The sequence below is a fragment of the Bactrocera neohumeralis genome, chromosome 3 (genome assembly GCF_024586455.1).
Source record: "Bactrocera neohumeralis isolate Rockhampton chromosome 3, APGP_CSIRO_Bneo_wtdbg2-racon-allhic-juicebox.fasta_v2, whole genome shotgun sequence".
NCBI classification, from domain to species: Eukaryota; Metazoa; Arthropoda; class Insecta; order Diptera; family Tephritidae; genus Bactrocera; species Bactrocera neohumeralis.
In genome coordinates this window covers 41,084,984-41,101,564 of record NC_065920.1, presented here as the reverse complement: position 1 = coordinate 41,101,564, position 16,581 = coordinate 41,084,984, and the positions used below count along the sequence as shown (strand labels likewise).

General features: G+C 36.6%; 1 long non-coding RNA gene across 1 annotated transcript in view; it reads right to left on the bottom strand.

The window, feature by feature from the left end:
* The window catches only part of LOC126752734 (uncharacterized), a 343,225-nt gene that overhangs the window by 227,967 nt on the left and 98,677 nt on the right, over nt 1-16,581 (bottom strand). The window lies entirely within an intron of this gene.

The window sequence follows — 16,581 nt, the reverse complement described above, 5'->3', positions numbered from 1 at the left end:
TTCATGTTTTATAAGCTTTCTTCATATTCATAAATGTTTTGAAGTACTTTTAAAGCTTATTGTCCATAAATAGATATTTATGTAGGCTGATATTTCAATAGTTGTGACTTTAAGCGTATTTTCGTACTAAATTTTCTGGTAACAAAAAATTTCTTTGCTTTGTTCATAATTTTCTTTATAGCTCTCTTAATAATGAAGTGAACTTCATTAAGTTGTCAAGTACCGCCGCGACACAATAGCCACAAAAAACTCCGTTATGCGAGCTCATTTATGCTGATTTTCCTCAAGCCGTTAAAAGTATTGAACATATTTTTCATTAAATTCGCTTTAAATGTCGAATATCAACTTCGAATGAGCCCATGAATTTACTTACATATTAATATACATTTGTGTACTTGAAAGCAGGACGGCGTCAGCTTTACAAAAGGATTTTTGAATGAGCGAGTTTATACGTAAAGATTAACATCGGAAAAGTAGAGTTGCCAGAGGAATAACAACTTTATATTTAAAGATGCGTGTATTTGGGTGCGTGTCGCGGATAGTAATGTGCTTTCATTATTTCCAGATGGGATCTTTAGTGTATATCATGCTTGTCCACGTGTGCTGCCAATGTGTGATATATATATATATTATACTACTAGCTGACCCGGCGAACTTCGCACCGCCTAATTATTGGAGGCATATTTAGTAAGTCACAAACACACGACACAATACTTTTTTAATTTTATTGAAATTTGCTGCTTTTAGATTTTTAGGAATATTAAAGAATAATAGTATAGATGCACAGCAAAGAGACGTTAACATTTCAAGTGACATTTTACCATAGACAATTTTTTTTGAGTGAATACTGACAAATATTTACACTATAACTATCAAACTACATCTGTCGTTTTTTTTTTTTTTTTGACGATGGCCATGGTTAGGAAAAGAAGAAGAACTACATCTGTCATCGAGAAAATAAAGAATTCAAACAACTATAATATAGTTACAGTGAAGCTATATATCCCTCAACTCCTTAAAATGCATTGTCCGTTTTGTAAAAAGTGGATGGAACGGCAGAAAAAAAATAATAACTGTCCAGATTGTATTAAATTATTATTAAGATGCGACAAATGCTACAACATAATCGCTGTTACCTTCAGATTTTGTACCAAGTGTGGTAAGAATGTAGAACGAATAATACGCGTGAACAGGGCAAAAGTACAAAAATATATATTAAAGCAAAAGCTGCTATCTAAACCAAAACACGTTTCTACAATGCCATCTTCATCATCTGAGGAGACATTCTGTGAATTAAATTTATCGGCCGAAGACATACAGGACATTCAAGTTATTGAAGACAGCCAAAAGCCCAACATCAAGAATGTTCTGGTAGATATTGATGTTATTGAAGACAGCCAGCAGCTCAACATTGATAATGTTCTGATCGAATCAGATTTGTCCGAGTCGCCTAGTACTTCCACCATATTATCATGTCCTGGCGAGCCAAGTGGTTCCCAAGTAGATGGAGCCAAGTTGATGGAAATAAAGAGCTACTAATACACGTTGACATTAAGGATCCAAATGCACATATTATATACATATTAAGTCATTTATTTATATTTATACACTTCATTTACAAAAATTTAAAATTTTCTTGGATGTGCTCGTTTCTGGACTGTGAACATGATAAACAAATCTTTGCTTAAATTAAATACAACACAATTATGATCATATACAGTTAATTAATATAGTGTTTTCTGGTAGATAATATTTTTAGTTTTTTTTTTGCGGTGCGTAAATAAATAAGGATGTTGGTTTTCCGCCACGCGAACACGCAACGTATAATTGTCCATGTGCGAAACAGGGAAACTCTAAGTTTATTCCGCAAACTTGCCACGATTGGCCTTGCGATTTATTTATGGTCATCACAAACGCCAGACGCACGGGAAATTGCAACCTCTTAAAATCAAATGGCAAATCCGTTGGAATCATAGGTATTCGTGGGATTAAGACATCCTCTCCTTTGTATTTTCCTTTGATTATTTTAGCTTCGATGATGTTATTCATGAGTTTCTTCACAATAAATCTCGTTCCATTGCAAAGTCGAGGTTGATTAATATTACGCAGCATGATGACAACTGACCCTACTTTTAATTTCAAATTTCAAGTCCAATGAATTTAAAAATTCTGTAGGATAGTTGACTACTGGTTTGTGGCCCTGTCAACTGATTTGTACGTAAACAACTCTCCTGGAAGGAAATTCTGAATGGTAGCATTGAGATCATCGACATCTTTGTTTTTTGCTGCCAATATTGCTCGTTCACTTAGCCAATCGTGGTTATTATATTGTTGTTTAATGTCCGGAAAAACACGCTGAATAAGCTCCTTTTTCGATTCTGTGAAGTGAAAGAAATCTGTGGGAAAAGTCATTAATCCGGTCGAGCTGTCAACTGCGACCTCACCATTGCCAATATCCAGCAACTGCTTCGAAAACACAGCCGCAGTTTGATCTTGTTGCAAAAACACTCGCATGTTAGTAGTTAATTGTAGTGTCTTTACGTGCCGCCACAAATTTGATGATTTTAGACATGCGTTTATTTCGTCAGCAACAGTCGATCGAGGAATTACTGGAAGAGTCTGACGAAAATCACCTGACAACAGTATCATAGCTCCCCCAAAAATGTTTTGGTTATCACGTAAATCTTTTAATGTCCTATCTAGTGCCTCCAGCGACCTCTTGTGGGCCATTGTGCATTCGTCCCAAATTATCAATTTGCATACTTGGAGAGTCTTCGCCATAGCGCTATTTTTGGCAATGTTGCAAACTGGCGTTTCGTTGATATGCATGTTTAATGGTAATTTTAAGGCTGAATGTGCAGTTCGTCCGCCTTCTAATAAAGTTGCTGCTATTCCAGATGAAACCAACGCTAGGGCTACCTCATTTTGCGATCGGATCTTTGCTAATAGCAATGAAATTAGGAACGTTTTCCCCCCAGACCCACTGTTTACAGCTTGTGTTAAACGATCGTACGCAATCCTTTGTTCTTCGTTCAATTGCGGAACAGTTGTGCGAACTGCTTCGGTCATAGCTTGAGTATCGTACTGGAGTTCTCTTTTAAACTCATGGTTTAATGCATCTTGCATAGCACGATTGGGTGCTGTCAGGCCCAAACACGACAATACTTTATTTGCCATCAACAAACACATATCTTCTATTATGATCAATGTGTCATTGTAAATCTCTGCCGTAATTTCCAATGTAGGATTCAAAGTTTCACAACGCACGCGATGCAACACATCCTCAGACATCTCATCCCTATATTTCATCCACAAATCATTCGGATTTGAGGGGAAACATGTCGATATTTTAATCGCAAACAGTGTGCGAATTTGATGCGGCGATGAAGATATCACGGAATCCTTGAGCGTATCATCCCAATGCGAATCGTTTTCAAGCAACCGTAATAATTGACACGCCTCACGGTAAGTCGCACACAGATGTCCATCAACTCTTCGCAATTGTTGAAAATATGTCGGACCAGGAACATTCACCAATAACAATCTAAGATAATAACATTCATCGTTATTAGGATGTACTGTATATATACGGCCTATAGGTGTTTTGTCGGCTCTTATTACAATATTATGGCTGTCTGATGGCATCCGATCCAGTGCCATTTTGAACATCTTCACTAATTCATTATTCTCGTGAAGAAATGTTTGCAGTTGTTGGACAATGATTCGCTTGACGGTTGGATTATGACCACAACGTGTATCAACTTCCACATCTTGATTGCCATAAAATAAATTTGCAAAAATTTATGATCTGCATCTGGCACTGGCAGCATTGCCCCCAGTAGGTGATGAATTTGTCCTTGTATCTGTAATTGTTTAAGAACTGGTTAAATTAATTGTGATACAAATACAAATTAGAATTTCACTAAAACAATTATGGTATACTACCTTGAAAGTAGGCATGAACCCGTCTTGTACTATATGCGTTGCACCAAACGATGTCATTTGGAAGCAATTATTATATTTTTGGATGTTAGCCAATAAGTGTTTAGACTCACTTTCCATCCCATTAACTAATGAGTGTAACGGTTCAGGTGGTGGAACCAACTGAGGCAATTGTACATTGCCACCAGCACAACATAATCCTGCAGGTTCACTACTGTACTTTAATGCTTTACAATGTTGACAAATGATTGACATTTCTCCAATCGTCACAGATTTGTCGGCACTATAATCAAATTCCGGATCGTAGGAAAATGCTCCTCGTTCGAGATTTACAGGAGCATTGCGTCTGCGGAATCGATTAAATTCGTTATCCCGTGCTCGCTGCTGTTGTGATCGATGTACACGAACTCGTTCCATTCTGCCCCTATCCACTTGATAGTTATTTACTCTTGAACGTAATTCTCCCATACTTGTACGACTGTTATCATTATCAGCATCTCGCTGGTCATTAGTGCGGTTGGAGCGTAAAGTAGCTCGTTGCACATTTACACGACTTTTTTTTTCCTCGGCATTGTAAGCAGCGAGAAGAAAATCACTTTTAGCAGTATTTCAATATTTCTCCAATTAAATGTTTCTTTTTTTAACATGAGATGACAAAACCAAGGATGTTAAAGTAGGAGCGCAGCAAAAAGTCTCTAAATTTATGGACAAAACAATGTAACGTTCGGATACACTTATTACAGGGCATCTCGACAGGATAGAATTTATAGAATACTAACTGTTATTGCCATTGCCAAATCTGTATGTGGGCATTTGCTATCATGATATAATCATTTGCGCAAAAGCGTAGGGTAGGTAGGTTCGAGATGATGTAGCGTATGCTTTGAGCTCTTGAAAAATTTATTTTATCATTTGCGAAATGCCGTCGGGTAGGTAGCTGATGTAACGCACGTTTTGAGCTCTTGATGTTCTTTTGTGTGGAACATAAAAAAAGGATAAATATCCTTTTGTTTACAAATGTATTTTTGGAAAAAATAAGAATTTATATTTTTGGACTACTATATAATAATTGTGGCATAACTTTTATATACCAATTAAAATAAAAAATTTAAAATGAGAAATGATATTTTGATTTATGCTTGTATAAGTTTATTAAATTTAAGACGTCCCAACCCAATTTGGATAATATTTCAATAAATTAACAATATTATACTAAATATTAAATGTTATTTTGAAAATGTACTTTATTTTTATAATATAACACAACCGTCTTAATTCGCTCTTCTAATTTTCATATTACCGAAATTAAAATGCCGTCGGCATATGTGGAAATGGGATATGTTGCCTCTTCGAAATTTTCATATAAATGAAAACTGCGCTGTTAAACTGCTGAAGAGACAGCTTCTAGCTTACCATATATGGCAAACTATGTAGTATTCTATATCTAGTAAGCAATGAGCAATGTGGAGCCTGCACAGGCAGAGATGCCCCGTTATTATAATAAAAGTATTTTTGAGAGTTGGTAACACTGTAAGGTTGGCACCATCAAACATGTCAACACATTAATTATATTTATATATTTTGAAATTTGAAATTGAAATTTAAATACACGATGTTATGAGCAAAGTTTATATTATGTTGTCGATTCAAAAGTCTTGTTTTAATGCGTTCTTCAATTCGAGTGGAACTGAGAGTACAAATACCGTCAAATGTTTGACAGCAAGTAAGTGGTCAACTTTTATATGGGAAAATGGAATTGTCGTTTTACTCTATTTTACTCGTAATTTTTCCTGATTTGCTCACCGTTTAGACCTACCCTGGACTACGACAAACATTTTAATACCAAAGTCAGCTCAATCGGCCCAGCCGTTCTCGAGTTTTAATCAGACTAACGAACAACAATTCATTTTTATTTATATAGATAGAATATAGAGCAATATAAGACTATAATTGATGTTATTTTCGTTCAAAATTATGTTTAACTTTTATTTAAATGTGGTTAAGGCCTCGTCGCACCAGCTGTTCTTTTGCATTTTCCGTAAAACCAATGGCTTCGGTTGCAGCTGAACGTAAGGAGTTTGAGATGCCGTCCCACAGTTCCTTATACCGAGTTGTTGTTCTCTGAGAGCAGGAGTGCAAGCCGAGTAGAAAATCGTTCGGCTGTCTGTTGTGATTGCAATTTTCCGACGACAAACCTTCCCTGTGCTTGTTGACGTGCGTTTTTTGCTGCACAGAGGAGGGTGAGTATCTTCCCTGTAACAAGATAATAGTCAAAGTCTATGCTAGGGCATCGGAGCGTCCGCACGTCTAAAACACTGGAGATGTGTCTTCCGTCTATCACAACATATTCGATCGGTGATTTTTCGATCCCGAGACAGCCAGGTAGCTTGGTGAATTTTGCTATGCTAGAATCTAATGCTACAGATAACCATATTTGGGGCCGAACATTTTGCCAAATATACTTTCTTTAAAGTAAAATCTTTCAGAGAATAGTATTCTTTCGGTAAACCACTAATTCATGGGCGCTGAGTCGAACTCACGAAAAAAAATACATCTTATTTGAGTACACATCTTTATTATCAAATAGGCTCCTGATGGCTTTCAGTGTCTTCAGCGCATTTTGGGTTTTCCGACTCAAGCACATTTTGGAAGCTCTATTCAATAAGTTTCTGGTTATTCACTACTCAAGTACTTGCGTTTGTGGTAAGATAGATTCTTCAAAACATTTCTGCCCATTTTTTAACAAAAATTTTATATCGATTTGATTTGATCGCACAGTTGAAATGTACAAGTCGGTTCAAATCTTTTCAGATAGAGTAAAGGGAAATTATTATCATCAATTTCGGTTGACCTTATAGTACGTAAGTTCGTAAACTACTACGTAAGTTATGGAAACTACTCCAACTTCGCTTACTTTGTTCAATGACCTCTTCAAATACGATTAAAATAACAATATTCCTCGTAATGCTGTTAAATAATCGAATCGAAGATTTTAAGTCTTACTTAATAATTGGCTTTTTAACTTTTTCTTGCCTCAAACGAAGGTATAGTTATATAGATACTTTCTACCATTTAAAATTTTAAAAGCTTTCAGTTCTGAATATATACCTTTTGGTGTCTCTGTATGCCCATAAATAGTTAACAACTGCCCATTTGCCTTAAGGACATTAAGCGGTTATATTTTTGACAGTAGAGTCTCTATTCATATTCAACAATATTTTAAACTCTGGGTAATTAAATCAATTAAAGTTTCTTTAAACTTATTCAAAAACACCTAATCACCCTCATCCACTTGCACGCTTAAAAACTGTTGTTGTAAGAGAAATTATTTCAGTCGAATAGGTGTTTTTGTATGTGTTTGTATGTATGTCTGAACTGCACTTGAACTGAATGCATGAAAACACACTAATTATCGCAGTCAACTCTGCTATGTTAATTAAAAGTGTACGGCCCCAGCTGCAAGCTGGCTAATTGTCTGAGAAAAACAATTAACACCTCTCCATTGTTTTCTTGCAATGCATAATTTAGAGACACGGTTTATTGGTAAGCAGTAAAATCTGTGGAATGAGTTTTAGTCTTTCGTTAATAATATTTTTCTTCTTATTAATGTGAACTGTTTTCATCTTCTCTTCTTCCAAATTTAGTTAACAAAGAAGTACGAATATGAAGCTGCAGAAAATTTTAAAATAAAAATTTCTTTAAACCATATGAAATAATTATTACTAAATAACGTGTAATACAAGTAGATGTGGCAGATTTGACAGATCAGGCATGAATAATGTTTACAAAACATTCAACTTTATTACAAAAATTCACGTTCCGTAAAGAATGTGTTTCGCATGCTTCGCTCAACTTATGGTCAACATAATCGGTCCTCTGAGCGTGCTATCCGTAACACCATCACCGATCTTGAGACCCTGCATTCATTATTGGATAATATTCGACCTCACAGACCACACCGAGCATGCAGTGAAGCTGAAAGTATACACAAGGAACACGGAGAATCGATTCGGCGTCGTTTGCAGCAACTCGAACTGACGTATGGAATGACTCGGCGCTTTTTACGTCGAGATCTTTAATTAAAAGCGTACAAAATACAGCTTGTGCAAGATCTCAATCCGTTCGACCTATCCAAGTGACATTGCTTCGCTCTATGGGCTCTTGAAAGGTTCCAAGAAGAAGATTCATTGTTTTCGAATCAAATTTTTTTCAGCGATCATACCCATTTCTGGCTCAATGGGTATGTAAACAAGCAATATTGTCGCATTTGTGACGAAAAACAGCCTGAAGAGATTAAAGAGCTGCCACTTCATCCAGAAATAACCAACGGTTTGGTGTGGTTTGTGGCCCGGTGGAATCATCGGTCCATATTTCTTCAAAAATGATGCCGTTGAAAACGCAACCGTAAATGGGGACCATTATCGCGCTATGATATCCGACTATTTGATGCCTGAAATTGAAGCTCGTGATGTTGGCGATATTTATTTGGTTCAACAAGATGGCGCCACTTTCCACACATCGCATCAATCTACGAAGAGAGAATAGTTCTGTGAGCAGATAATTTCATTATTTTGGGCTGGTCGATGGGCCTCTAAGACCGATATCACACCTTTAGAGTTTTTCCTGTGAGGATATGTAAAGTTTGAAGTCTATGCAAACAATCCCGCTTCGATTCAGTCCTTGGAGCAAAACATCACGCATGCCATTCGAAAGAGTCATCGGAAATTGAACTCAACGGATAGAACCTGAGACGTTGTCGCGACCAAAATTTGAAGGAGATAATCTAAGAAAATAAATGCCTGAATATGGTCTTTCGAATGATAATAAACATTCCCTATTAAATTTGTTTCTGTGTTTTTGTTTTTATACCCTGAACAGGGTATATTAAGTTTGTCACGATGTTTGTAACACCAAGAAAGAAGCATCGGATAGAGTCGATTAAACCATGTCCGTCTGTCTGTCTGTCCGTCCGTCCGTCCGTCTGTATATATACGAACTAGTCCCTCAGTTTTTAAGATATCGTTTTTAAATTTTGCAAACGTCATTTCTCTTCAAGAAGCTGCTCATTTGTCGGAACGGCCGATATCGGAACACTATAACCTATGGCTGCCATATAAACTGAACGATCGGAATCAAGTTCATGTATGGAAAACTTTCACATTTGACAATGTATCTTCACCAAACGCCCTGTTTATGTATTTATTCGTGGAAGTGTTGAAAGTGCTTCTATTTTTTAAGTTTCTCATATGTCATATTTTGATAAATTATCACCTTGTTAGCAATAAAATTAATCTATCAACCGCAATTAGGTATCTGCGCCCCATTTTCACGCATATAAACATCACGTGATCTCCCTGTCCAGGCCCCTAACCAAATATATACGAAAAGTTTACGTACAGAGTTAGTTATATTGCAAAGCCTTAGTAAAGGAAAGTTGAAAGGAGAAATATTTCTTGAGCTTGATGTTGATTTAAATAAGGTTATGACTGTTCCGGAAAGTGAAGCTTGGAATAGTTTTGTGTTGACAGTAAAATATTTCCCAGTTACCATATTATGAATAAATTGTGAAAAATACGTTGGCAATTTTTCAGACTCCAGGAGCAGATATGAGTACCCAGCTAGATATTCCCCGCAATCATCTCTATAAAGTTGCAGATAATTAACGAAATAATAGTGAGCAAAAGCGAGAAAAAGAAAAAATATCAAAGCCGATGTCATCGCGTCATGTCGGCAGATTTCTGCTGGTCCTTAGAAAGAGTTTGTTAACTAAAAATTATGAATGAAACGCTAATTAATTCAAATATTACTTATGTGTTTGACATTTTTCTCTCAGTTTACTGCACTCTAAATTTCCAAAACAAAACTATTTTGTTCATATTTTTTGACTGTTCTGATGTGAAATGAAAATAAGGATTGATCTTATACCCATGGCAACAAAACCATTCTAGTGTAACTTGTAAGTCATATTAAGAACCTATTTTAAATCTTTGATACTATATTACAACAATTTTCTATACTTCAACTTTCAAATTCCGTCATCTTTTTGAATTTCGATCTCGAAATCTTTATTAATACTTAGAAATATCGATATAATAATACGAGTATAATTGACATTTACAGAGGACACGACAAATTAAGTCAAACGGATGATTGAATATCCTTATATTAGGTATATTAGCTAAGAGAAGTATTGCCTTAATTTTATCAGATATATAGTACAGTATGAAGTCAACCTGAAGTTCGAAAATATATGAGGTATAAGTAGACCAGTTGAAGTTTTGACTTGCTTGTATCCGCTTTTGGTGCAAATCAAGCTGATATCAGGAAGAGATGCGCTCTAAATTGTACTAATACTTGTATATCTAAGAGAATATGACACACTCATTATTTACCTTTATTCATACATTGGAAAGTGGAATTTAAAATTGTGATATTTGGGTAGTAGGCGTGCTTGTTGTCCGATTTGGTTAATTTTTTCGTGATAACATAACATTAAGATAAATTTGAGCAACAAATTAGATGGAAAATTTCTAGCAGTTTTCAGCATAACTGTTATATGGGAGTTGGGCGCGATTATCTACTGATTTCATAGATTTTTCTGCTGTCGGAATGATGATAAAAATATGAATCAAGTGTATTTGGTTGATTTAGCTTTATCAGCTCCGGAGATTTTTAAATAAAATCTATTAGGGGCGAGGTCGTGACCACGTTACTCGAATTCAACCTGTCTTGTCATCGCGATCAAATAAATACACATATGTATACTTGTATAACTCTATATCTATCTCGAGATCGTACAGCTCATTGTCTGCGGAATTCGCTGTTACGTACGAATACTCTTAAGAGAGGCACATTAAATGGTGTCATTGTCCATGCTTCCTCACCATATAGCCATACGGCAATGTTGAGGGGCTTGTAGAGTTAGATCTTTGTTCGGCAAGAGAGGACTGTACTTTTCACTTGCTATTTAGTCCAAAGTGCCGGTGAAGGCGGCTTTAAAATCAACAAAGAGGTAGTGCGTGTCGATCTTTTTGCGACTGTTGTACCAAATTCCTTCCATGCCTCCTTTGCCCCTTTGCCATAAAAGGTATCTTTGAACACACATCGTCTTTCTCTTTCATCGGGGCTTGGGCGCCAATCAGCGATATGTTGAAGAACTTCGTTGGAGTCTCTTTCCCACCACGAATCCCACACTGAATTCGCGTTCACTTATTTGGCCGCTGTAGTAAATGTCAGAAGGATCTACACGTCTCCATCATTGTCACGTCCATCGCACCTTCCCAATTTATGGACCGGACATTCAAGATGCATGTCCTTTAATAATATTCTTTATTAAGTTTGCTCTGGTCGTCATCAAAAGTGAGGTCTTTTACCCGAGGCTGTGGTTTCTTTTTCATTGGAAGTGATTTCTACGTGGCAGGTTCCAAACCCTACACTGAACATATGTATATAGCGAGCTGCTTGTTTCAAGACCGACGCCCGCTCACAGCCGCACGTCTGGTGAACTGACGCTGCAATTAGACTTCAATGAACCTTTAAACTGAATTTATTGGAGTGACACCGCTGAAGCTTCTTCTCGTTTAGCCTTGACTTCAACCTCCACACGGGTTGGCCTAACGCATCTTACACAAGGGTAACTCAAGTTTACAGGGCGCTGGGAGGACGCAAGAGTAGGAATTGGGATAGCCCTACGACTGTAACTGCTTAACCAGAAGCATGACTATACCCCATTACTCCTCATAATAACAAGTGTTTGATAATTTCCATTGTTTGTTGACTCATTAAGATGATTATCGCAAATTTATAATTGTATTAATTGCGCCTAAACGCTGCAACCTTTTAAATAACAACGAACGCAAAAATTAATTCAAATCTACTAAATAATTTTAAATACTAATGAATGTGACTATTTTCTGTTTCTTTACATTTCATTTTACAATTTCTGTCATAAATTTGAGCAATGCACAGTGGATCCGTCAGAGGCCAAAAACAAAAAAATCAACCACACATGATTGAAACAAAATGTAAACCAATTGTCTCTTAAATGTCCAATCTTCTTTAAACCATACCGCATTTTTCTGAAAACCTAACGGGACTTTCTAAAAACAGCATTGAAAGCGTGAACACGTGTTCATTTTCGCAACGCAGATGCGCGCAGAGTGATTTTGTCAAATTAAAATCGAACTTCAAAGAGATCAAACGTTTGCTAGAGTGCTCGGAATTGGAATATTTAAAATGCATTTTGAAGTTGAATATATTAACTTTAAATCGAGATGTTAATAATTAGCATCTTTGTAAAGTATTTCATGAAAAACTAATTTTATCGATAGTATCTATTTTGTGTATTTTGTGAACGCCTTTTTTATGTTTAGTTGAAGTTTTAGTTGTGTTTCAAGAAAATCCAGAAATTGGTTTGTATGTCATTGTCTTACTTTTAAGGTTTAAATGTGTTAAACTTATCTGCAGAAATGTGCAGATGTCTGTATAATCGTAAAAATACTAAGGCCGTTTAAGTTGTCCTTTTGTCTATTGTGCTGTGTTGGTCTGTCTTCGTCTTTTGTAGCTGTGTATATTTTTGCAAAACTGTAAATAAATATCTAAATTTTGTTTATGTTTCCTTTGAATAATTTTTGATGTAGGTTCTTCCCATAAGTGTGTGTTTACACGCCTGCATATTTTTAATATATGATGCACAGAACACGGAACCAAAGCAGAAAAACTGACGAAATTGATTTCAGTTGTGCAGAGGAATATTCAAAACAACGGCTACATTACAGAGTTGAGCGATCTGTTGAAAAAAGTTGAGAACATCTGTAAAACAATTTCAACTTTTTGGAAGAATTATAAACGCAAAAAATCTTCAGTTCTTCAATACCAATCTGGTTGGCTGAATAAAGAGGAATCGATTTTGTTAAAACGCACGCAGTGTAAATCGCAGCAGATGGAGGAAAGTACTCATCGTGACCGTCCTCAACTGGATTGTGCTGACTCTTCAACGAGAACTAAGCGACGTCGTATAGCTCAACTGAGTGAAATAGATGAGTCCGCTGTTTCTGCTCTACGCAATGAACATCAGAATCAAAAGATTCTGCCAGCAGATCCCATTGAAGTTATTTCACTCTTAATGGAGACCTCTATGTCGAAACACCAGTATTTGCTGATAAGAAATTTTGTGAACAGCAAAATTTCCTTTGATTTGTTTCCAAGCTATCAAAAAATACAAAATTCAAAAAAAGTAGATACCCAGACAATATTTTTGTAGACGAATATCATGCGGAAGTCGAATTGCAGAGCTTACTTAACAGTACAGCATCTAGTATAATAGAGCTTCAGACCAACTTAATTGAAACTATTCCTCAGAATGCAGTTAGCAATCTAACTTTAATTGGAAAATGGGGCTTTGACGGAAGTACGGGGCATAGCGAGTATAAGCAAAAGTTTTCATCCAGTGATTTGAACGATAGAAGCTTATTTGTAACATCATACGTACCTCTCCAACTAGTTTCACAAATAGATGATCAAATAATTTGGAAAAACCCCCGACTATCATCGACTCGTTACTGTAGACCGATCAGATTTCAATTCAAGAAAGAGACAACCGAACTATCGACTAAAGAAGAGAAGTATTTTAAGGAAAAAATTAGCCTTTTGAAGCCAACACAATTAACCGCATCTAATAGAAAAATAGTTATTACACATAGCTTGCACCTTACTATGGTAGATGGAAAAGTGTGCAACGCGATCAGCGAATCTTCCGCTAAGAAGTTCGCACAACATTTTATGAATTTGGCTTATCTCCACTGCATTCATACATACGCTCCTTTGAATACTTTTTACATGTCTCATATAAACTAGAGGTCGAAATGTGGCAAGTAAGAGACACAGAGAAGAAAAGTAAAGTATTGGAGAGAAAAAACAAAATTCAGACGGAATTTCGCGAAAAAATGGGTATAATAGTGGACAAACCTAGAGATGGAGGTAGAGGATCGTCCAACGATGGAAATATCGCAAGAAAATTCTTTTCTAATGCAGCCTTGAGTTCCGAAATCACAGGAATTGATGAATGTTTGATTCATAGATGTGCAACATTATTGTAAGCCATGGCATCGGGGTATAAAATTAATGCGGAGAAATTTAAACTCTACGCGCTGGACACAGCTAAAGATCTGATAACTGCATATCCATGGTACTATTTGCCGGCAACCGGCTTTTTTTAAAAATTGAAAATGAGCGTGGCGTCGCCCACTTATGGACCGAAAACCAAATCTCGGGAACTACTAGACCGATATCAATGAAATTCGGTATGTAATATTTTCTTAACACCCTGATGACATGTACAAAATATGGGTGAAATCGGTTGACAACCACGCCTTCTTCCAATATAACGCTATTTTGAATTCCATCTGATGCCTTTTCTGTATAATATATATGTACATTAGGAACCAATGATGATAGCGGAATAAAACTTTACAAAAATACGGTATTTGAAAAATATGTAAATGACGGATAATGAAATCTCGATTATCACATTATCGTGCGAGAGTATAAAATGTTCGGTGACACCCGAACTTAGCCCTTCCTTACTTGTTTTATACTGGATTTTTGATGATATGTATGTATAAGTAAAACAACATTTTTCTAAAAATATAACTGCAATGTAGATAAAATAAAATAATTTCAATTTTATTAAAAAAAAAAAAAATATTAAGTTTGTTTCGATCATTCCTATTGGAGCTATTGGGTATAGTCGTTTGATTTGTCAAATTTTTTTATTATTTCTTATCTTTATTTTTGGAAAGAATTTCAACCCGCTATGTCAAGAAAAGTATTTTTGGCCGCTGTTCCATACAAGCGGATCCACAGTGCAATGTTGAGAAAAAATACAAACAGTGCTGCCCAAAAATATAAAGTCAATTTTTTATTTGGGGGTTCAAGTAAGCTGGCAAAGCTCTGTTACAGTATACAAAGCAAATACGACTTTTCCGACAACTGTAATTCAGTAGTATTCCACAACTAGGGTGTAGAATAGCATTTGTATAATTTAACTTCATCTTCACTAATTCTTCCGTCCATCTAGTTCCGTCATGGTTTGGTGACTAGCTCCCATTTTCTGGGTGATATCACGAGAGCTACATGCCGGTCTAACTCGATGTTTTCCATGATTTGATCGGTATTCGTCCTCACAGGTCTTCCGCCGGCTGTCTTATCAATGGCGTCGTGTCCGCTCTGAGTCGTCGAAACCATTCCTCCTAAGTTCGAAGTGATACAGTACCACCCCCCAAAACACCATTAATCTCACGGACCGTTTCTCTAGCGCATTTGCCTTTGACGAAGGAAAACTTTAAAATAGCACGAATTTCGGCGTTAGTGAACTCCAAGTTTACACGTATATAACTGTTACACGCTATATCCAAAGTAATCATGCACAGCGGAGTTTTGTAGGTTATGTCAAGACCTTTCAAAGATGTATAGTATTGCCAGATACGAGCTCTGTAGCGCTTTATACATAGCCGCAAAATTCAAAAGACAAAAAGACGGAAGGGAGAAATAATATACAATTTCGCTGGTGAGAAAAGTCCATCGTCAATATTAAAAGCTCACAGTTTGTTGCTGTACGTGAATTATTGTCTAAAAACAAGAGCTGCCGTTTAACAAGAAGCTGAAAATCCTTGAAACATCTAAAGTTTATTCCAAAGATCAAGTTTGAGAGATGTTTCGTCAATTGGAAGAAGCGCTGGCATAAGTGCATGATATCGAACGGGGACTATTTTGAAGGTGACAACATTAATGTTGGCTAAATAAGAAATGAAAATTCCCGTTATTTTTTAAACACACCCGTTTACTTATTATATCCATATGTATGTGTATCCAAAACTGAACGTGCCCGCAGAAACATTCAATTCGTATGACCTGATTTCCGAAGAATTGGTCAAAAGATATTTCAATAATAAAAGAAATGCAGAATTGTGACTGAACTTCGTTCAATGACCGATATCTATAGCTAAATACACCTAAGTACATACACACACAAACGTGTGGAGGAACAATCAAAATAACTTTCATGCAACAATAAGCCTCGTGCTTGTTACCACGTCGAACGAGTGCTACCTTCGCATTGAAGTAATAATGGAGCGAAAGAGCGAGTGCCGATCACATGTAGCGGAACGTCGATTACATAGCAGGTAAACGATCAGCTTAGCCGGCAGTAGGTGAATAAGGCTGTGGCGGCACGCTCCGGTAAATGAGCAGCTCAAAAACAAAAGTAAACTTAATTTCATGCTAACATCTAGACTGAAGGTAAGCTGGTAGACTGCTCGCACTGAGCGGTAGCAATAAAGTGAGTCGCATAATAAACTGTTGGTCGTGCTTTTAGCGCAAATGAATTGGCGTAGCACTGCGTTCAAAACTAAAGCGAAGGTGTGGTGTGTCATTCAAAGATCTGAGAATCGGAGAGCGCGCACAAAAGAGGCTTGCGAGCGTGGCGGCACTTCCAATGCCCATGTAAATGTAAATATTAAACTTGTGACGATTAGGTGAGCTTCTGAGCGCTTGGCTGGAATGGCAGAGCAACGCTTTTGACTTTGTGTGCGCTGGGTGTGCCGCTTTACGGCCACATTTGTCGCGCTCAGTTGTGCTTCG